This window comes from Zea mays, chromosome 9 (genome assembly GCF_902167145.1).
Source record: "Zea mays cultivar B73 chromosome 9, Zm-B73-REFERENCE-NAM-5.0, whole genome shotgun sequence".
In the NCBI taxonomy this organism is placed as follows: Eukaryota; Viridiplantae; Streptophyta; class Magnoliopsida; order Poales; family Poaceae; genus Zea; species Zea mays.
The window spans coordinates 22,475,580-22,499,933 of NC_050104.1; positions in this window are offsets into that span (position 1 = coordinate 22,475,580).

Sequence of the window (24,354 nt, forward strand, 5' to 3'; positions counted from 1 at the left end):
GGTGGGTGGGATTGGGAACCTGTTTTTGGGGGCGAAACAAAAACCATGTGTTTGCTGCTACCTCCGCTCGAAGCTTTTTAGACGGTGGTGTGCATGTGCCATGGGGTTCCAGTACCTGCCTCACTGCTTCCGATGCGAGTACTACTCGTCGTCACCGTCCATACTCCATAGTACTACCTCCATCCTTTTTTATTTTTTAAGGTTTAATTTAAAAATAAATTAGCCGACAACGAGAACGAAAATAATAATATATATAAACTTTTAAAAAACAAATGTGTGCAGTAAACAAGGAGACCAGTGGATTATACCACGAGATCTCTCAAAAACCAGAGTCCTGTGCATGTTAGATGCATGCCCAGCTCCCACGCTTCTAGTTCTAGCTAATCATGCATGCGCGCAGTTCTGCTGAAAGCCTGAAACCCAGACCAAGAGAGAGAAAGCCACCGACCTCGTGGGCACGTGGCATCTCGGTCTGTGGGCTAACATGCTGCTCTGCCCTTTCTCGTGCGAGCTTTTTGCGCCCCCACTGAACACAAATCAAGTATATTGCGTGCGCGTACGGCTATGTGTATAGCTTATCCTCCGCTGTCTCCTACGATTTCCAGATCCAATCCTATCACAACTATGATCTTATCCCGTAGTACTCTTCCGTTCTAAAATAATAGTCATTTTAGCTCTAAATTTTTATATCTATATTTATATAGATAATTATGAACGTAGACATATAGATATATAAAACAAATTATCGGCGTTTCGACCCCGGGGTCCCTGGACCGACGAGTAAATTGTCGTTGCGTGCCCTAACCCAGATGGGTTGGCGTGAGACGAAACACAGAGGGGGGAAAACCGCGGCTTCGTGTTGTCCTGCGCCAGAGTGGATGCGCTTGCAGTAGGGGGTTACAAGCGTCCGCGAGGGAGAGAGAGAGTCCCGCGCGACCACCCTCTCGTATGAGGGCCCTGGACCTTCCTTTTATAGATGTAAGAAGAGGGTCCAGGTGTACAATGGGGGTGTAGCAGTATGCTAACGTGTTCGGCAGAGAGGAGCCGGAGCCCTATTGTCGGGGACCATAATTAGGGGTACCCCCAAGACTCCTAATCTCAGCTGGTAACGCCCATCAGCACAAAGCTGCAAAGGCCTGATGGGCGCGATTCCGGTCAAGGCTCCGTCCACTCAAGGGACACGATCTCGCCTCGCCCGAGCCCAGCCTCGGGCAGGAACAGTAGAACAAGGCAGATTCACGCCTCGCCCAAGGGTCTCCTCAAGCAACAGGCGCACCTTCGACTCGCCCGAGGCCCAGCTCGAGCAGGCTTCGCGGAGAAGCAACCTTGGCCAGATCGCCACGCCAACCGACCGTATCGCAGGAGCATTCAATGCAAGGATCGCCTGACACCTTATCCTGACGCACGCTCCTCAGTCGACAAGGCCGAAGTGAACGCAGTCACTTCGTCGCTCCACTGACTGACCTGACAGGAAAACAGCGCCGCCTGCCCTGCTCCGACTGTTGTGCCACTCGCCAGAGTGAGGCCGACAGCAGCTAAGTCCAGCCTCGGGCGCCATAGGAAGCTCCGCCTCGCCCGACCCCAGGGCTCGCCCCCGTCTCGGCCTCGGAAGACGGTCTCCGCCTCGCCCGACCCCAGGGCTCGGACTCAACCTCGACCTCTGAAGACGGACTCCACCTTGCCCGACCCCAGGGCTTGGACTCAACCTCAACTCTGGAAGACGGTCTCCACCTCGCCCGACCCTAGGGCTCGGACTCGACCTCGACCTCGGAAGACGGTCTCCGCCTCGCCCGACCCCAGGGCTCGGACTCAACCTCGACTCCGGAAGACGGTCTCCGCCTCGCTCGACCCCAGGGCTCGGACTCGACCTCGACCTCGGAAGACGGTCTTCGCCTCGCCCGACCCTAGGGCTTGGACTCAACCTTGACTCCGGAAGACGGTCTCCGCCTCGCCCGACCCCAGGGCTCGGACTTGACCTCGACCTCGGAAGACGGTCTCCGCCTCGCCCGACCCCAGGGCTCGGACTCAACCTCGACTCCGGAAGACGGTCTCCGCCTTGCCCGACCCTAGGGCTCGGACTCCACCTCGTCCTCGGAAGACGGTCTCCGCCTCGCCCGAGCCCCAGGGGTCGGACTCAGCCTCGACCTCGGAGGAGTCACCGCCTCGCCCGACCTCGGGCTCGGACCGACCACGTCACAGGGGGGGGCCATCATTACCCTACCCCTAGCTAGCTCAGGCTACGGGGAACAAGACCGGCGTTGAGAGCACCTAGAGGGGGGGGTGAATAGGTGATCCTGTAAAACTTAAACTTATAGCCACAAAAACTTGTTAAGTGTGAGCACAATTATTGCCAAGTGGCTAGAGAGGAGTCTCAACAAAACACAGTACCACAAGAGATCAAACACAGAGAGAACACAGTGGTTTATCCCGTGGTTCGGCCAAGACCAATGCTTGCCTACTCCACGTTGTGGCGTCCCAACGGACGAGGGTTGCAATCAACCCCTCTCAAGCGGTCCAAAGACCAACTTGAATACCACGGTGTTTTGCTTTGCCTTTCAATATCCCGTTTGCGAGGAATCTCCACAACTTGGAGCCTCTCGCCCTTACACTTGAGATTCACAAAGAAATACGGAGTAAGGAGGGAACTAGCAACGCACACAAGACTCAAAATCAGAGCAACAACGCGCACACAAGCAGCAACAAGAGCTCGCAACACAACTCAAAGAGTTCACAACTCCACAAGAGCTCTATATGCTATCACAATGAAACAAATGCGCGAGATCGATGTCTTGGTGCTTAGAGATGTTGTAGGAATGCTTGGTGTCCTCCTCCATGCGCCTAGGGGTCCCTTTTATAGCCCCAAGGCAGCTAGGAGCCGTTGAGAACAAATCTGGAAGGCCATCCTTGCCTTCTGTCGTCGGGCGCACCGGACAGTCCGGTGCACACCGGACACTGTCCGGTGCCCGATTTCTTTCCATAAACAGCACTGCTGACCGTTGCAGACTGTTGCAGATCTGGGAGCCGTTGGCACACCGGACAGTCCAGTGCACACCGGACAGTCCGGTGCCCCCTTTCCGACCGTTGGCTCAGCCACGTGTCTCGCGCAGATCGCGCGGCCGACCGTTGGCCCTGGCCGACCGTTGGCTCACCGGACAGTCCGGTGCACACCGGACAGTCCGGTGAATTATAGTCGTACGCCGTCGGCAAATTCCCGAGAGCGGCGTCTTCGCCCGAGGCAGCCTGGTGCACCGGACACTGTCCGGTGCACCACCGGACAGTCCGGTGCCCCAGACCGAAGCAGCCTTTTGGCTGCACACAGCCAACTCTTCTTCTTTCTTCTTCTCTCTGTTTCTATCACTTAGACAAGTATATTAGTACACAAAACCAATGTACTAAGGCTTAGAAACATACCTTTACTTGTGATTTGCACTTTGTTCATCCATGGGCATAGATTCACATTTAAGCACTTGTGTTGGCACTTAATCACCAAAATACTTAGAAATGGTCCAAAGGCACATTTCCCTTTCAATCTCCCCCTTTTTGGTGATTTATGCCAACACAACATAAAGCAACTAGAACAAGTGCAAAATCACTTCAAATAAAACAAATTTGAGTTTTATTCATTTTTGGCATATATGGATCATCCTTTGCCACCACTTGGTTTGTTTTTGTAAATCAAACTCAAATCTCTATCTCTAGGTCAAACACACATGTTGAAGCTTAAAGAGAGTCATTCCAAAAGAGATTGATCAAAGATTGCAAAAACTCCTTTTTTTAATCACTACTTCTCCCCACAAGAAGCCAACTTTTGACAAAAGAGACAATAAGAGAGTTTTGACAAAACAAAAAGCTCTATTTCACTATTTTCAAAATTTCTCAAGTGGTAGCTGATCCATTTATTGCTTTGGCCTTTATTTTCTCCCCCTTTGGCATCAAGCACCAAAACGGGATCAACTTTGGCCCTATAACCCCATTGCCTCACCAAGATCTTCAATTAAGAGCAAATGGCAATAAGATTTCATGAGATGGACTTGGAATAAGTTACCCTCTCATCGGAGTGCAGTGGAAGTCTTTCATGGTCCAAGTCCACCTTTTCCCTTTCAATTCTCCTTTGTGACTAAATCAAGCAAACTCAAGCATATAGTTAGTCTCAAAGGGTCAAGTTGTAACACATCTCCCCCTAAACATGTGCATCACTTTGCACCGGACTTGTGAGGTCCAGGGAGTGTTTGTACAACTTGAGCACCACAATAAGCAACAAAATGCAGAATGAACATGATCAAAGGCATAAACACATGTATGCTACAATTTAATCCAAGTTCCGCGAATCTAGGACATTTAGCTCACTACGCAACCTGCAAAAGGTCTTCTCATCTAGAGGCTTGGTAAAGATATCGGCTAGCTGGTTCTCGGTGCTAACATGAAACACTTCGATATCTCCCTTTTGTTGATGGTCTCTCAAAAAGTGATGCCGGATGTCTATGTGCTTTGTGCGGCTGTGCTCAACAGGATTTTCCGCCATGCGGATAGCACTCTCATTATCACATAGGAGTGGGACTTTGCTCAGATTGTAGCCAAAGTCCCTGAGGGTTTGCCTCATCCAAAGTAGTTGCGCGCAACACTGTCCTGCGGCAACATACTCGGCCTCAGCGGTGGATAGGGCAACGGAGGTTTGTTTCTTAGAGTTCCATGACACCAGGGACCTTCCTAAGAATTGGCACGTCCCCGATGTACTCTTCCTATCGACTTTACATCCAGCATAGTCGGAGTCTGAATATCCAATTAAGTCAAAGGTAGACCCCTTTGGATACCAGAGCCCAAAGCAAGGCGTAGCAACTAAATATCTCAGAATTCGCTTCACCGCCACTAAGTGACACTCCTTAGGATCGGATTGAAATCTAGCACACATGCATACGCTAAGCATAATATCCGGTCTGCTAGCACATAAATAAAGTAAAGACCCTATCATTGACCGGTATGCTTTTTGATCAACGGACTTACCTCCTTTGTTGAGGTCGGTGTGTCCGTCGGTTCCCATCGGCGTCTTTGCGGGCTTGGCGTCCTTCATCCCAAACCGCTTCAGCAGATCTTGCGTGTACTTCGTTTGGGAGATGAAGGTGCCTTCCTTGAGTTGCTTCACTTGAAACCCAAGGAAGTAGTTCATCTCGCCCATCATCGACATCTCGAATTTCTGCGTCATCACCCTGCTAAACTCTTCACAAGACTTTTGGTTAGTAGAACCAAATATTATGTCATCAACATAAATTTGGCACACAAACAAATCACCATCACATGTCTTTGTAAAAAGAGTTGGATCGGCTTTCCCAACCTTGAAAGCATTAACAATTAGAAAGTCTCTAAGGCATTCATACCATGCTCTTGGGGCTTGCTTAAGTCCATAGAGCGCCTTAGAGAGCTTACACACATGGTCGGGGTACCGTTCATCCTCAAAGCTAGGGGGTTGCTCCACGTACACCTCCTCCTTGATTGGCCCGTTGAGGAAAGCGCTCTTCACATCCATTTGGTACAACCTGAAAGAATGATGAGCGGCATATGCTAGCAAGATACGAATTGATTCTAGCCTAGCCACAGGAGCAAAAGTCTCCTCAAAATCCAAACCTGCGACTTGGGCATAACCTTTTGCCACAAGTCGAGCCTTGTTCCTTGTCACCACCCCGTGCTCGTCCTGTTTGTTGCGGAACACCCACTTGGTTCCCACAACATTTTGCTTAGGACGAGGCACCAGCGTCCAAACTTCATTCCTCTTGAAGTTGTTGAGCTCCTCTTGCATGGCCAACACCCAGTCCGGATCTAGCAAGGCCTCTTCTACCCTGAAAGGCTCAATAGAAGAGACAAAGGAGTAATGTTCACAAAAATTAACTAATCGAGACCGAGTAGTTACTCCCTTGCTAATGTCACCCAGAATTTGATCGACGGGATGATTCCTTTGAATCATCGCTCGAACTTGGGTTGGAGGTGCCAGTTCCGCTTCTTCCTCCATCACATGATCATCTTGTGCTCCCCCTTGATCACACGCCTCCTGTTGATGAACCTGTTCATCGTCTTGAGTTGGGGGATGCACCGTTGTTGAGGAAGAAGGTTGATCTTGTTCATCTTGTTCCTGTGGCCGAACTTCTCCAATCGCCATGGTTCGTATAGCGGCCGTCGGAACACCTTCTTCATCTACATCATCACAATCAACAACTTGCTCCCTTGGAGAGCCATTAGTTTCATCAAATACAACGTCGCTAGAGACTTCAACCAAACCCGATGATTTGTTGAAGACTCTATACGCCTTTGTATTTGAGTCATAACCTAATAAAAACCCTTCTACAGCTTTGGGAGCAAATTTAGAATTTTTACCCTTCTTCACTAGAATGTAGCACTTGCTCCCAAATACACGAAAGTAGGATACATTGGGTTTGTTACCGGTTAGTAGCTCATACGACGTCTTCTTGAGGAGGCGATGAAGGTAGACCCTGTTGATGGCGTGGCAAGCCGTGTTCACGGCTTCCGTCCAAAAGCACTCGGGGGTCTTGAACTCTCCTAGCATTGTCCTCGCCATATCGATGAGCGTCCTGTTCTTCCTCTCTACCACACCATTTTGCTGTGGTGTGTAGGGAGCGGAGAACTCGTGCTTGATCCCTTCTTCTTCAAGGAACTCCTCTACTTGAAGATTCTTGAACTCGGACCCGTTGTCGCTCCTTATCTTCTTCACTTTGAGCTCAAACTCATTTTGAGCTCTCCTGAGGAAGCGCTTGAGGGTCCCTTGGGTTTCAGACTTATCCTGCAAAAAGAACACCCAAGTGAAGCGGGAAAAGTCATCAACAATAACTAGACCATACTTACTTCCTCCTATGCTCAGATAGGCGACAGGTCCGAAGAGATCCATATGCAGCAACTCCAGGGGTCTTGAGGTGGTCATCACATTCTTGCTGTGATGCGTTCCTCCCACTTGTTTTCCTGCTTGACAAGCTGCACAAGGTCTATCCTTTTCGAATTGCATGTTAGTCAAACCTATCACGTGTTCTCCCTTTAGAAGCTTGTGAAGGTTCTTCATCCCCACATGTGCTAAGCGGCGATGCCACAGCCAGCCCATGCTAGTCTTAGCTATTAAGCATGCATCTAGACCGGCCTCTTCTTTTGCAAAATCAACTAAATAAAGTTTGCCGTCTAATACACCCTTAAAAGCTAGTGAACCATCACTTCTTCTAAAGACAGACACATCTACATTTGTAAATAGACAGTTATACCCCATGTTGCATAATTGACTAACAGATAGCAAATTATAACCAAGAGACTCTACTAAAAACACATTAGAGATAGAGTGCTCATTAGAAATTGCAATTTTACCTAACCCTTTTACCTTGCCTTGATTCCCATCACCGAATATGATTGAATCTTGGGAATCCTTATTCTTGACGTAGGAGGTGAACATCTTCTTCTCCCCCGTCATATGGTTTGTGCATCCGCTATCAATAATCCAGCTTGAACCCCCGGATGCATAAACCTGCAAGGCAAATTTAGGCTTGGGACTTAGGTACCCAACTCATGTTGGGTCCTACAAGGTTAGTGCAAATATCCTTAGGGACCCAAATGCAAGTTTTGTCTCCCTTGCATTTTGCCCCTAACTTCCTAGCAACAATTTTCTTATCCTTTCTACAAATAGCAAAGGAAGCATTTAAAGCACAATAAATTGTAGAAGGTTCATTCACTACTTTCCTAGGAGCATGAATAACATTCTTTCTAGGCATAGCATTTTTCCTAGACATATTTCTACCATGCATAAAGGAAGAACTAGAAGCAACCATGACATGAGCATCAAAATCATCATAAGCATTATAACCCCTACAAGCACTTCTATCATGATACAAAAAAGCATGGTTCTTTTTAGTGCTACTAGCCATAGGAGCCTTCCCTTTCTCCTTGGCGGAGATAGGAGCCTTATGGCTTGTCAAGTTCTTGACTTCTCTCTTGAAGCCAAGCCCATCCTTAATTGAGGGGTGTCTACCAACCGTGTAGGCATCCCTAGCAAATTTTAGTTTATCAAAATTACTCTTGCTAGTCTTAAGTTGAGCATTAAGACTAGCTAATTCATCATTCAATTTTGAAATAGAAACTAAGTGTTCGCTACAAGCATTAATATCAATATCCTTACACCTAGTGCAAATTTCAACATATTCAACACAAGAGTTGGATTTATTTGCTTCTACTAGTTTAGCATTTAAATCATCGTTTATGCTCTTTAAGTTAGAAATAGAATCATGGCATGTTGACACTTCACAAGCAAGCATTTCATTCCTCTTAATTTCTAATGCAAGGGATTTTTGAGCCTCTACAAACTTATCATGTTCTTCATATAACAAATCCTCTTGCTTTTCTAAAAGTATATTCTTTTCATTCAAGGCATCAATTAATTCATTAATTTTGTCTATCTTAGATCTATCTAAGCCCTTGAACAAACATGAATAATCTACTTCATCCTCATCACTAGATTCGTCCTCACTTGAAGAAGCATAGGTAGAGTTGCGAGTACATACCTTCTTCTCCCTTGCCATAAGGCATGTGTGACGCTCGTTGGGGAAGAGGGTTGATTTGTTGAAGGCGGTGGCGGCGAGTCCTTCATTGTCGGAGTCGGAAGAGGAGCAATCCGAGTCCCACTCCTTGCCTAGATGCGCCTCGCCCTTTGCCTTCTTGTAATGCTTCTTCTTTTCCCTCTTGTTTCCCTTTTCCTGGTCACTATCATTATCGGGGCAGTTAGCGATAAAATGACCAATCTTACCGCACTTGAAGCATGAGCGCTTCCCCTTCGTCTTGGTCTTGCTTGGCTGCCCCTTGTGACCCTTTAGCACCGTCTTGAAGCGCTTAATGATGAGGGCCATCTCCTCATTATTTAGCCCGGCCGCCTCAACTTGCGCCACCTTGCTTGGTAGCGCCTCCTTGCTCCTTGTTGCCTTGAGAGCAATGGGTTGAGGCTCATGGATAGGACCGTTCAACGCGTCGTCCACGTATCTTGCCTCCTTGATCATCATTCGCCCGCTTACGAACTTCCCAAGAATTTCTTCGGGCAACATTTTGGTGTACCTGGGATTCTCACGAATATTATTTACCAAATGAGGATCAAGAACGGTAAAGGACCTTAGCATTAGGCGGACGACGTCGTGGTCCGTCCATCGCGTGCTTCCATAGCTTCTTATCTTGTTGACAAGGGTTTTGAGCCGGTTGTATGTTTGGGTTGGCTCCTCCCCCCTTATCATAGCGAATCTCCCAAGTTCCCCTCCACCAACTCCATCTTGGTGAGCATGGTGACGTCGTTGCCCTCGTGAGATATCTTGAGGGTGTCCCATATCTGCTTGGCATTGTCCAAGCCGCTCACCTTATTGTATTCTTCCCTGCACAAAGATGCTAAGAGAACAGTAGTAGCTTGTGCATTTCTATGGATTTGTTCATTTATAAGCATAGGACTATCCGAGCTATCAAATTTCATTCCATTCTCTACAATCTCCCATATGCTTGGATGGAGAGAGAATAAGTGACTACGCATTTTGTGACTCCAAAATCCGTAGTCCTCCCCATCGAAGTGTGGAGGCTTGCCAAGAGGAATGGAAAGCAAATGCGAATTCGAATTATGTGGAATACGAGAATAGTCAAATGAAAAGTTCGAATTGACCGTCTTCCTGTAGTCGTTGTCGTCGTCCTTTTGGGAAGAGGAAGATTCGTCGCTGTCGTAGTAGACAATCTCCTTGATGCGCCTTGTCTTCTTCTTCTTCCCATCTTTTCGTCTATGGCCCGAGCCCGAGTCGTTGGTCTTGTCATCCTTTGGCTCATTGACGAAGGACTCCTTCTCCTTGTCGTTGATCACGATTCCCTTCCCCTTAGGATCCATCTCTTCGGGCGGTTAGTCCCTTTCTTGAAGAGAACGGCTCCGATACCAATTGAGAGCACCTAGAGGGGGGGGGGTGAATAGGTGATCCTGTAAAACTTAAACTTATAGCCACAAAAACTTGTTAAGTGTGAGCACAATTATTGCCAAGTGGCTAGAGAGGAGTCTCAACAAAACACAGTACCACAAGAGATCAAACACAGAGAGAACACAGTGGTTTATCCCGTGGTTCGGCCAAGACCAATGCTTGCCTACTCCACGTTGTGGCGTCCCAACGGACGAGGGTTGCAATCAACCCCTCTCAAGCGGTCCAAAGACCAACTTGAATACCACGGTGTTTTGCTTTGCCTTTCAATATCCCGTTTGCGAGGAATCTCCACAACTTGGAGCCTCTCGCCCTTACACTTGAGATTCACAAAGAAATACGGAGTAAGGAGGGAACTAGCAACGCACACAAGACTCAAAATCAGAGCAACAACGCGCACACAAGCAGCAACAAGAGCTCGCAACACAACTCAAAGAGTTCACAACTCCACAAGAGCTCTATATGCTATCACAATGAAACAAATGCGCGAGATCGATGTCTTGGTGCTTAGAGATGTTGTAGGAATGCTTGGTGTCCTCCTCCATGCGCCTAGGGGTCCCTTTTATAGCCCCAAGGCAGCTAGGAGCCGTTGAGAACAAATCTGGAAGGCCATCCTTGCCTTCTGTCGTCGGGCGCACCGGACAGTCCGGTGCACACCGGACACTGTCCGGTGCCCGATTTCTTTCCATAAACAGCACTGCTGACCGTTGCAGACTGTTGCAGATCTGGGAGCCGTTGGCACACCGGACAGTCCGGTGCACACCGGACAGTCCGGTGCCCCCTTTCCGACCGTTGGCTCAGCCACGTGTCTCGCGCAGATCGCGCGGCCGACCGTTGGCCCTGGCCGACCGTTGGCTCACCGGACAGTCCGGTGCACACCGGACAGTCCGGTGAATTATAGCCGTACGCCGTCGGCAAATTCCCGAGAGTGGCGTCTTCGCCCGAGGCAGCCTGGTGCACCGGACACTGTCCGGTGCACCACCGGACAGTCCGGTGCCCCAGACCGAAGCAGCCTTTTGGCTGCACACAGCCAACTCTTCTTCTTTCTTCTTCTCTCTGTTTCTATCACTTAGACAAGTATATTAGTACACAAAACCAATGTACTAAGGCTTAGAAACATACCTTTACTTGTGATTTGCACTTTGTTCATCCATGGGCATAGATTCACATTTAAGCACTTGTGTTGGCACTTAATCACCAAAATACTTAGAAATGGTCCAAAGGCACATTTCCCTTTCAGGCGTCCCATCTGGCTCACCCCAGTAAAACAAGTAATGATGGCAGCCCACGTGCTCCATGACGACGGCGGTACGCAGCCCCCTACGGAAGCAAGGAGACGTCAGCAAGGATCCGACAGCCCCGACAGCTGTGCTTCCACAGGGCTCAAGCGCTCCTCTAACGGCCATGACATCACATGAACAGGGCAACAACACCTCTCCGACAGCCACGACGACATGTACATAGGGCTCTGGCTCCCCTTTGCTAGACACGTTAGCACATTGCTACACCCCCATTGTACACCTGGGCCCTCTCCTTACATCTATAAAAGGAAGGCCCAGGGCTCTCGTACGAGAAGGTGGCCGCGCGGGAGAACGGGCTGGCGGACAGTCTCTCTCTCTCTCCCTCGCGAACGCTTGTAACCCCCTACTGCAAGTGCATCCGCCCTGGGCGCAGGACAACACGAGGCCGCGGTTTCCCCTTACCGTTTTCCCCCCTTTTGTTCCGTCTCGCGCCGACCCATCTGGGCTGGGACACGCAGCGACAATTTACTCGTCGGTCCAGGGACCCCCCGGGGTCGAAACGCCGACAGTTGGCGCGCTAGGTAGGGGCCTGCTGCGTGTTGACGAACAGCTTCCCGTCAAGCTCCAGATGGGTAGTCTCCAGCAACCTCTCCAACCCGGGACGATGCTCCGTTTTGGGAGCCTTGAGTTCATGTCCCTCGACGGCAGCTACGACATGATACTCCTTCCTCCGCCGCGCGACAACGACAATGGCGGCCATCAGCCCGCCCGCCGGCGGCGGAATCGACGACGTCTTCCCCACGTGGCAGAAGAGCAACATCCGGGTCTGTCCCGTCACCTTCCCCGCCGACGGAGGAGGAGGCGGGGCAGGCATGGCCAAGCAGGAGGCGGCACTTCATCGGCTGTCAAGCGAGTCGACGGCGCCGGCGCCCCAACGGGGGACACGTCGGGCGTTAACCTCGCGTCTGAGACGAAGACGAGCGTCGTTTCCCCGCAACATGCCAACCCCAAGCAGACGAACGACGCCAGCACGCTCGTGAAGGACTTGTTGGGTGTTAGCCTCGTACCTGAGATAACGATGCAGTCCATCCCCGACGCGATCTGTCACCATCCGTCGATCAAGAGGTACCGTTCGTTTCCCATCCTGTGTCTTTTAGATTCAGCTTCGACCCACCAAGCGACCCCGCTTCGGTGGATGCTTTCATAGAGGCATATCCGAACCTTCCGGGGTATCATATGCGGTCAACCTGGGACCGACTGACGACCGTCTCGACCTACGGGCCCCCGGGTTCCGAGGAAGATGACGAGCCCGACTCTGGTTGGGATTTCTCCGGGCTCGATAACCCCAGTGCCATGCGAGACTTGATGACCGCATGTGACTACTGCCTCTCCGATTGCTCCGATAGTAGCCACAGCCTCGGCGACGAGGACTGTGGCCCAAGTCGCGAATGTTTCCACGTCGATCTAGGGGGTCTCGACGAAGGCAACCATCTTGGTATGCCGGAGGACGGTGATCCCCCTAGGCTTGTGCCTCGCGTTGACATCCTTCGGGAGCTAGCTGTGGTCCCAGTCCCTGTGGGGGGTCAGGACGCACAGCTCGAGCAAATCCGCGAGATGCAGGCCAGGCTCGACGAGGAAGCAGGACCACTTGTGCAGCTCCGGCAGAATATCGGGCAGGAGTGGGCAGGCCGAGCACCGGCCGGAGAAGCGCGTCATCTGGCCCAGGACGTCCAGCACCGCATCGCCAACGATGTCAGGGCAAGGCTGCCCCCGGCTTCCAGTGGGGTCGGCCAGAACCTGGCTGCAGCAGCAATACTACTCCGAGCGATGCCGAAACCATCCACCACCGAGGGGCGGCGTATCCAGGGAGAGCTCAAGAATCTCCTGGAGGATGCCGCAGTCCGACGGGCCGAAAGCTCTGCCTCCCGAAGGCAGGGGTACCCCCCGGAGCATCGCGCCGCGACTTCCCGATTCATGCGGGGAGCCTCGGTCCACACCGGGCGCACGCGGGACACAGCGCCTGCGGGCCCGGGTCACCTCGGCAACGAGCACCACCGCCGCGACCATCGAGCCCACCTCGACGATAAGGTGCGCCGAGGCTACCACCCCAGGCGTGGGGGACGCTACGACAGCGGGGAGGATCGGAGCCCCTCGCCCGAACCACCCGGTCCGCAGGCTTTCAGCCGGGCCATACGACGGGCGCCGTTCCCGACCCGGTTCTGAACCCTGACTACCATCACGAATTAATTGAACTTGAGTAGGGATAAGGAAAACAAGTGATCTAAGAATAACCTTAACCATTTCGTGGTCATCCCATTTTTTGCTCCCGAGGTTGCGCACTTGGTTCACCAAAGTTTTGAGCCGGTTGTACATGTCTTGTGGCTCCTCCCCTTGGCGAAGTTGGAAGCGACCGAGCTCCCCTTCGATTGTCTCCCGCTTGGTGATCTTGGTCACCTCGTCTCCTTCGTGCGCGGTCTTTAGCACGTCCCAAATTTCCTTTGCGCTTTTCAACCCTTGCACCTTATTATACTCCTCTCGACTTAGAGAGGCGAGGAGTATAGTTGTGGCTTGGGAGTTGAAGTGTTGGATTTGTTCGACCTCCTCCGAATCGTAATCCTTGTCTCCCTTCTTTGGTACCTGCACTCCATACTCAACAATATCCCATATGCTTTTATGGAGTGAGGTTAGGTGATGCCTCATTTTATCACTCCACATAGAATAATCTTCACCTTCAAACATAGGTGGTTTGCCTAATGGAACATAGAGCAATGGAGTACGTCTAGAAATGCGAGGATAACGAAGGGGCATCTTACTATACTTCTTGCGCTCATGGCGCTTTGAAGTGGTGGAGGCCGATTCCAAGCCGGAGGTGGAGGGTGATGAAGAGTCGGTCTCGTAGTAGACCACTTTCCTCATCTTCTTCTTCTTGTCACCCATCCGATGGGACTTGATGGAGGAAGAGGATTCCTCCTTGTGCTTGTGGGTGGACTCCCTTGAGTGTGTTCTTCCCGAGCTTGCGGACTTGTTGCTGGTCCCGAGATCCTTCTTGGCGGATGCTCCCGACATCACTTCGAGCGGTTAGGCTCTAATGAAGCATCGGGCTCCGATACCAATTGAAAGTTGCCTAGAGGGGGGTGAATAGGGCGAATCTGAAATTTATAAACTTGAGCACAACTACAAACCGGGTTAGCGTTAGAATTAGAAACGAGTCCGAGAGAGAGGGCGCAAAACAAATCATGAGCGAATAAAGAGCGAGACACGAGGATTTGTTTTACTGAGGTTCGGTTCTTGCAAACCTACTCCGCGTTGTGGTGGTCACGAAGACCGGGTCTCTTTCAACCCTTTCCCTCTCTCAAACGGTCACTTAGACCGAGTGAGCTTCTCTTCTCAATCAAACGGAACACGAAGTTCCCGCAAGGACCACCACACAATTGGTGTCTCTTGCCTTGGTTACAATTGAGTTTGATCACAAGAAGAATGAGAAAGAAAAGAACCAATCCAAGCGCAAGAGCTCAAATGAACACAACAAATCTCTCTCTAATCACTAAAGCTTTGTGTGGAGTTGGGAGAGGATTTGATCTCTTTGGTGTGTCTTGTATTGAATGCTATAGCTCTTGTAAGGTGTATAAGTGTAGAAACTTGGATGACTTGAATGTGGGGTGGTTGGGGTATTTATAGCCCCAACCACCAAACTTGACCGTTGGCGGAGGCTGCTGTCGAATGGCGCACCGGACAGTCCGGTGCGCCAGCCACGTCAGCCAGCCGTTGGGGATCGACCGTTGGAGCTCTGACTTGTGGGCCCGCCTGGCTGTCCGGTGGTGCACCGGACAAGTCCTGTAGACTGTCCGGTGCGCCACCCGCGCGTGCTCTGCCCTCTACGCGCGCAGACGCGCATTTAATGCGTTGCAGTCGACCGTTGCGCGCGAAGTAGCCTGTCGGGGACCATAATTAGGGGTACCCTCAAGGCTCCTAATTCTCAGTTGGTAACCCCCATCAGCATAAAGCTGCTAAGGCCTGATGGGTACGATTAAGTAAGGGATCGGTCCATTCGAGCGACTTGATCACGCCTCGCCCGAGCCTAGCCTCGGACAAGGGCAGCCGACCCCGGAGGATTTCTGTCTCGCCCGAGGCCCCCCTCCGACGGCGAACATATTTACGGCTCGCCCGAGGCCCTGCCTTCGCTAAGAAGCAACCCTGACTAAATCGCCGCACCGACCGACCAAATCGCAGGAGCATTTAACGCAAAGGTGGCCTGACACCTTTATCCTGACACGCGCCCCCCGGCAGAGCCGAAGTGACCGTCGTCACTTCGCCGCTCCACTGACCGGCCTGACAGAAGGACAGCGCCGCCTGCTCCACTCCGACTGAAGTGCCACTTGACAGAGTGAGACTGACAAGCAGTCAGACCCTGCCAAAGGCACCATAGGGAACTCTGCTCCGCCCGACCCCAGGGCTCGGACTCGGGCTAAGCCCCGGAAGACGGCGAACTCCGCTCCGCCCGACCCCAGGGCTCGGACTCGGGCTAAGCCCCGGAAGACGGCGAACTCCGCTCCGCCCGACCCCAGGGCTCGAACTCGGGCTAAGCCCCGGAAGACGGCGAACTCCGCTCCGCCCGACCCAGGGCTCGGACTCGGGCTAAGCCCCGGAAGACGGCGAACTCCGCTCCGCCCGACCTAGGGCTCGGACTCGGGCTAAGCCCCGGAAGACGGCGAACTCCGCTCCGCCCGACCCAGGGCTCGGACTTGGGCTAAGTCCCGGAAGACGGCGAACTCCGCTCCGCCCGACCCAGGGCTCGGACTCGGGCTCAGCCCCAGAAGACGACGAACTCCGCTTCAACCGACCCCAGGGCTCGGACTCCGCCCTGGCCTCAGCCGACGACCTCCGCCTCGCCCGACCCAGGGGCTCAGACTCGGCCTCGGTCACGGAAGACAGGCTCAACCTCGGCTTCGGAGGAGCCTCCGCATCGCCCAACCTAGGGCACAGGCCAGCCACGTCAACAGGAAGCGCCATCATCACCCTACCCCGAGCTGACTCGGGCCGTAGGGAACAAGACCGGTGTCCCATCTGGCTAGCTCCGCCAGACAGGCAATGATGGCGCCCCGCATGCTCTGTGACGACGGCGGCTCTCAGCCCCCTTACGGAAGCAAGAGGACGTTAGCAAGGACCCAACCGCTCCGACAGCTGTCCCTCCGCCAGGCTCCATCGCTCCTCCGACGGCCACGACATCACACCAGCTGGGTGCCAAAATCTCTCCGGCTGCCACGACGGCATGTACTTAGGGCGCTAGCTCTCCCCCGCTAGACACGTAGCACTCCGCTACACCCCCATTGTACGCCTGGATCCTCTCCTTACGCCTATAAAAGGAAGGACCAGGGCCCTCTTAGAGAGGGTTGGCCGCGCGGGGACGAGGACGAGACAAGCGCTCTCTTGGGGCCGCTCGCTTCCCTCTCCCGCGTGGACGCTTGTAACCCCCTACTGCAAGCGCACCCGACCTGGGCGCGGGACGAACACGAAGGCCGCGGGATTCCCACCTCTCTCACACCGGTCTCCGGCCGCCTCGCTTCTCCCCCCTTCACGCTCGCCCTCGCGCTCGACCCATCTGGGCTAGGGCACGCGGCGACACTCACTCGTCGGCCCGAGGGACCCCCCCGGTCTCGAAACGCCGACAGTTGGCGCGCCAGGTAGGGGCCTGCTGCGTGTTGACGAACAGCTTCCCGTCAAGCTCCAGATGGGCAGTCTCCAGCAACCTCTCCAGCCCGGGACGGTGCTCCGTTTCGGGAGTCTTGAGTCCATGTCCCTCGACGGCAGCTACAACATGATGCTCCTTCCACCGCCGCGCGACAACGACAATAACGGCCGACAGCCCGCTCGCCGGCGGCGGAATCGACGACGTCTTCCCCGCGTGGCGGAAGAACAATCTTCGAGCTCCTCCCGCCTTCTTCCCCGTCGGTGGAGGGGAAGGCAGGGCAACCAAGGCCAAGCAGGAGGCAGCGCCTCGTCGGCTGTCGAGCGAGTCGACAGCGTCGGCACCCCAACGAGGGGCGCACCGGGTATCGACTTCGCGCCTGAGACGAAGACGAGCCCCGTCTCCCCGCGACACGCCAATCCCGAGCAAGCGGACGACGCCAGCGCGCTCACGGAGAGCCTGCAGGACGTCGCCCTCATACCCGAGACGACGGTGCAGTCAGCCCCCGACGTGACTTTATCGCCGCTCGTCGACCGAGAGGTACCGATCGATTCCCATCCCACGTCATTTGGATTCAGCCTCAACCCGCCTAGCGACCTCGCTTTGGCGGGCGCTCTCGTAGGGGTGAGTCCAAACCCTCTGGGGTTTCGCATGTGGTCGCCTTGGGACCGGCTGACGGACGTCTCGACCTACGGGCCCTCTGGGTCCGAGGAAGACGACGAGCCCAACATCTGTTGGGATTTCTCTGGACTTGACAACCCCAGTGCCATGCGGGACTTCATGACCGCATGTGACTACTGCCTCTCCGACTGTTCCGACGGTAGCCGCAGCCTCGACGACGAGGACTGCGGCCCAAGCCGCGAATGTTTCCACGTCGATCTAGGGGGTCCCTCCGAAGGCAATCATCTCGGCATGCCGGAGGACGGTGATCTCCCTAGGCCGCTGCCCCGCGTTGACATCCCACGGGAGCTAGCTGTGGTCCCCGTTCCGGCGGGGGGTCACGACCCACAGCTCGAGCAAATCCGCGGGGTGCAGGCCAGGCTCGACGAGGGAGCAGGAGTGCTTGAGCCGATCCGCCGGGACGTCGGGCAGGCATGGGTGGGCCAACCCGCGGCCGGAGAAATACGTCATCTGCCCCAGGGTTTTCAGCACCGCGTCGCCGACGACGCCAGGGCCAGGCCGCCACCCGCATCTAGTGGAGTCGGCCAGAACCTGGCTGTAGCAGCGGTGCTTCTCCGCGCGATGCCGGAGCCATCCACCACAGAGGGACGGCGAATCCAGGGGGAGCTCAAGAATCTCCTGGAAGGCGCCGCGGTCCGACGGGCCGAGAGCTCTGCCTCCCGAAGGCAGGGGTACCCCTCGGAACCTCATGTCGCAACTTCCCGATTCATGCGGGAAGCCTCGGTCTATACCGGGCGCACGCGCAATACCGCGCCTGCGGCCCCGGGCCGCCTCTGCAACGAGCACCATCACCGCGACTGTAGGGCCCACCTCGACGAGAGGGTGCGCCGAGGCTACCACCCCAGGCGTGGGGGACGCTACGACAGCGGGGAGGATCGGAGTCCCTCGCCCGAGCCACCCGGTCCGCAGGCCTTCAGCCGGGCCATCCGACGGGCACCGTTCCCGACTCGGTTCCGACCCCCGACTACTATCGCAAAGTACTCGGGGGAGACGAGACCGGAACTGTGGCTCGCGGACTACCGTCTGGCCTGCCAACTGGGTGGAACGGACGACGACAACCTCATCATCCGCAACCTCCCCCTGTTCCTCTCCGACATCGCTCGTGCCTGGTTGGAGCACCTGCCTCCGGGGCAGATCTCCAACTGGGACGACCTAGTCCAAGCTTTCGCCGGCAATTTCCAGGGCACGTACGTGCGCCCCGGGAATTCCTGGGACCTCCGAAGCTGCCGGCAGCAGCCGGGAGAGTCCCTCCGGGATTACATCCGGCGGTTCTCGAAGCAGCGCACCGAGCTGCCCAACATCACCGACTCGGATGTCATCGGCACGTTCCTCGCCGGCACCACCTGCCGCGACCTGGTGAGCAAGTTGGGTCGCAAGACCCCCACCAGGGCGAGCGAGCTGATGGACATCGCTACCAAATTCGCCTCTGGCCAGGAGGCGGTCGAGGCCATCTTCCGAAAGGACAAGCAGCCCCAGGGCCGCCCATCGGAAGATGCTCCCGAGGCGTCTACTCAGTGCGGCGCCAAGAAGAAAGGCAATAAGAAGTCGCAAGCGAAACGCGACACCGCCGACGCGGACCTTGTCGCCGCCGCCGAGTACAAGAACCCTCGGAAGCCCCCCGGAGGTGCCAACCTCTTCGACAAGATGCTCAAGGAGCCGTGCCCCTATCATCAGGGGCCCGTCAAGCACACCCTTGAGGAGTGCGTCATGCTTCGGCGCCACTTCCACAGGGCCGGGCCACCCGCGGAGGGTGGCAGGGCCCGCGACGATGACAAGAAGGAAGATCACCAAGCAGGAGAGTTCCCCGAGGTCCGCGACTGCTTCATGATCTACGGCGGGCAGGCGGCGAATGCCTCGACTCAGCATCGCAAGCAAGAGCGCCGGGAGGTCTGCTCGGTGAAGGTGGTGGCGCCAGTCTACCTAGACTGGTCCGACAAGCCCATCACCTTCGACCAAGCCGACCACCCCGACCACGTGCCGAGCCCGGGGAAATACCCGCTCGTCGTCGACCCCGTCATCGGTGATGTCAGGCTCACCAAGGTTCTTATGGACGGAGGCAGCAGCCTCAACATCATTTACGCCGAGACCCTCGGGCTCCTGCGCGTCGATCTGTGCTCCGTCCGAGCAGGCGCTGCGCCTTTCCACGGGATCATACCCGGGAAGCGCGTCCAGCCCCTCGGACGACTCGACCTTCCCGTCTGCTTCGGAACGCCCTCCAACTTTCGAAGGGAGACCCTGACGTTCGAGGTGGTCGGGTTCCGAGGAACCTACCACGCGGTACTGGGAAGGCCATGCTACGCGAAGTTCATGGCCGTCCCCAACTACACCTACCTGAAGCTCAAGATGCCGGGCCCCAACGGGGTCATCACCGTCGGACCCACGTACAAACACGCGTTCGAATGCGACGTGGAGTGCGTGGAGTACGCCGAGGCCCTCGTCGAGTCCGAGGCCCTCATCGCCGACTTGGAAAACCTCTCTAAGGAGGTGCCGGACGTGAAACGTCATGCCGGCAACTTCGAGCCAGTGGAGACGGTTAAGGTCGTCCCCCTCGACTCCAACGGCGACACCTCCAAGCAGATCCGGATCGGCTCCGGGCTCGACCCCAAATAGGAAGCAGTGCTCGTCGACTTTCTCCGCGCAAACGCCGACGTCTTCGCGTGGAGTCCCTTGGACATGCCTGGCATACCGAGGGATGTCGCCGAGCACTCGCTGGATATTCGGGCCGGAGCCCGACCCGTCAAGCAGCCTCTGCGCCGATTCGACGAGGAGAAGCGCAGAGCGATAGGCGAGGAGATCCACAAGCTGGCCGACGGTCGAGGCGAGGTCTACGGCAACGCTTGGAACGTCCGACAGCTACGTCGCTTCTACTCTTAAGATGTTTTCAAGCTGTTCGTATACCTCGCTCCCACACAAGTCTCAGTCGTTAAGGAAGGGTCAGCCTCGCCTCGGCAGAGCCCGACCCTCCCTCGGGGGCTACAAAGGGGGGAACCCCTCCGCGTCAAGGTTGGGTGCACCTCTCCGCATCCAAAATTTTCGCTCAAAAAGGCTTTTGCGTTCTCCCGGCTACGTCAGAAGCAGGGCCCTAAGGGGCAAACGTGGGTGCATGTAAGTGGCAAGGCCGACTGAGCCGAGGAATTCCTATGCCTCCGGGTTAGGGACACCTCACTCATCACCCACCATGAAAAATGACCCCTACTCGGGAAGCCACCCTGTTATTGACAAGCAAAGCCAGACACGCAAAATAAAAGGAAGAGGAGTACGACTTCATGCAATGGAAACAAAGTGTTCAGGCCTCAGCGGCCGCAGAAAGACACACGCGCATCCAACAGAAACTGTTCCAACGGAGTTAGGCGTCGCCTTGGGAAGGAGGCGCCTTCAGCTCCGTCCCCACCTTTGGTAAAGTCCATCTCGGCTTCCGGCGACGGCGCAGGGGGGAGGATCTCCGCCTCAAAGGTGGTCGCCAGCACTGCGCTCGGACCCACGGCGACCGCGTCGAGCCGCTGGACTTCTGCCAGGGCAGCTTCGTCTTCGTCAGGAAGACAATACCCCTCACTAACCCGCTCCAGGTCCACAACGTAGTGGGAAGCGAGCACAACGAAGGCCCGCCTGACGCCGTGGTGTAGCGCCTCGCGGAGTCTGCCGCGCACGTGATCACCCAAGGCTTGAAGGCGACTTTGAGGGGAGCTTCCTGAGGGGACGTCGCCGGAGCCAAGGATCCGATAAACGTCCGAGACGGCTTCGGACATGGCCGCGTGGTCGGCCTCCCTCTGCTCGGCCGCCCCGGCAAGCGCCTCGGCAAGCGCCTTGGCGGACTCATCAAGGGCAGACTCGAGCTTTGCGAACAGCCAGAAGAAAGATCTCAAACACAAACAGAGGAAACAAACAGGAACGAGAACCAAGGATGGCCAAGTGATAGTCGCCTAGAGGGGGGTGAATAGGGCGAAACTGAAATTTATAAATATAAACACAACTACAAGCCGGGTTAGCGTTAGAAACAAAAACGAGTCCGCGAGAGAGGGCGCAAAACAAATCGTAAGCAAATGAAGAGTGTGACACGCGGATTTGTTTTTTTCCGAGGTTCGGTTCTCGCAAACCTACTCCCCGTTGAGGAGGCCACAAAGGCCGGGTCTCTTTCAACCCTTCCCTCTCTCAAACGATCCCACGGATCGAGTGAGCTTTCTCTTCTCAATCACTTGGAACACAAAGTTCCCACAAGGACCACCACAAGTTTGGTGTCTCTTGCCTCAATTACAAGTGAGTTTGATCGCAATGAAAGAATCAAGAAAGAAGAAAGCAATCCAAGCGCAAGAGCTCGAAAGAACACAAGCAAATCACTCTCTCTAGTCACTATGGCGTTGTGTGGAATTTGGAGAGGATTTGATCTCTTTGGTGTGTCTAGAATTGAATGCTAGAGCTCTTGTAGTAGTTGAGAAGTGGAAAACTTGGATGCAATGAATGGTGGGGTGGTTGGGGTATTTATAGCCCCAACCACCAAAAGTAGCCGTTGGGAGGCTGTCTGTTCGATGGCGCACCGGACAGTCCGGTGCCCCTGCCACGTCATCACTGCCGTTGGATTCTGACCGTTGGAGCTTCTGACTTGTAGGCCCGCCTGGATGTCCGGTGCACACCGGACATGCACTGTTCCTTGTCCGGTGCGCCAGTATGGGCACGCCTGACTTCTGTGCGCGCTGCGCGCGCATTAATTGCAGCGCAGGTAGCCGTTGGCGCCGAATAGCCGTTGCTCCGGAGTTGCACCGGACAGTCCGGTGCACACCGAACATGTCCGGTGAATTATAGTGGACTAGCCGTTGGAGATTCCCGAAGCTGGCGAGTTCCTGAGGCTGCTCCTCCTTGGCGCACCGGACACTGTCCGGTGTACACCGGACAGTCCGGTGAATTATAGCGCGAGTGCCTCTGGAAATTCCCGAAGGTGGCGAGTTTGCGTTGGAGTCCTCTGGTGCACCGGACATGTCCGGTGGTGCACCAGACACTGTCCGGTGGGACACCGGACAGTCCGGTGCGCCAGACCAGAGGTGCCTTCAGTTGACCCTTTGCTCCTTTGTTGAATCCAAAACTTGATCTTTTTATTTGGCTGAGTGTGAACCTTTTACACCTGTATAATCTATACACTTGGGCAAACTAGTTAGTCCAATTATTTGTGTTGGGCAATTCAACCACCAAAATTAATTATGGACTAGGTGTAAGCCTAATTCCCTTTCAATCTCCCCCTTTTTGGTGATTGATGCCAACACAAACCAAAGCAAATATAGAAGTGCATAATTGAACTAGTTTGCATAATGTAAGTGTAAAGGTTGCTTGGAATTGAGCCAATATAAATACTTACAAGATATGCATGGATTGTTTCTTTCTTATAACATTTTGGACCATGCTTGCACCACATGTTTTGTTTTTGCAAATTCTTTTTGTAAATCCTTTTCAAAGTTCTTTTGCGAATAGTCAAAGGTAAATGAATAGGATTTTGCAAAGCATTTTCAAGATTTGAAATTTTCTCCCCTTGTTTCAAATGTTTCTCCTTTGACTAAACAAAACTCCCCCTAAATGAGATCCTCCTCTTAGTGTTCAAGAGGGTTTTGATATACCATTTTTGAAATACTACTTTCTTCCCCTTTTGAACATAATAGGAAAACCAATTGATAATATTCTTGGAAACATGAAGTTTTTGAAATTGGTGGTGGTGCGGTCCTTTTGCTTTGGGCTCTTACTTTCTCCCCCTTTGGCATGAATCGCCAAAAACGGAATCATTAAAGCCCTATAAGTGCTATCTTCCCCTTTGGTCATAAATAAATGAGTTAAGATTATACCAAAGACGAAGTCCGGTCCTTTTGCTTTGGGCTCTTACTCTCTCCCCCAAAGACAAAGTCCTTTTCTTTGATGCTCATGCTTTTCTCCCCCAAGAATGGAGAGTCTCTTGGAGCGACGGTGAGGGATGAGTTACGGAGTGGAAGCCTTTGTCTTCGCCGAAGACTCCAATTCCCTTTCAATATACCTATGACTTGGTTTGAAATAGACTTGAAAACACATTAGTCATATCATATGAAAGAGACATGATCAAAGGGTATGTAAATGAGCTATGTGTGCAAATCAACAAAGGAAGTTTCTAGAATCAAGAATATTTAGCTCATGCCTAAGTTTGGTAAAAGTTTGTTCATCAAGAGGCTTGGTAAAGATATCACCTAATTGATCTTTAGTATTAATGTAAGAAATCTCGATATCTCCCTTTTGTTGGTGATCCCTAAGAAAATGATACCGAATGGCTATGTGTTTAGTGCGACTATGCTCGACGGGATTATCCGCCATCTTGATTGCACTCTCATTATCACATAGCAAAGGGACCTTGGTTAATTTGTAACCGTAGTCCCGCAGGGTTTGCCTCATCCAAAGCAATTGCGCGCAACAATGGCCTGCGGCAATATACTCGGCTTCGGCGGTGGAAAGAGCAACCGAATTTTGCTTCTTTGAAGCCCAAGACACCAAGGATCTTCCCAAGAACTGGCAAGTCCCCGATGTGCTCTTCCTATTGATTTTGCACCCCGCCCAATCGGCATCCGAATAACCAATCAAATCAAATGTGGATCCCCGAGGGTACCAAAGGCCAAACTTAGGAGTATAAGCCAAATATCTCAAGATTCGTTTTACGGCGTAAGGTGGGATTCCTTAGGGTCGGATTGGAATCTTGCACAATGCAAACTGAAAGCATAATATCCGGTCGAGATGCACATAGATAGAGTAATGAACCAATCATCGGCCGGTATACCTT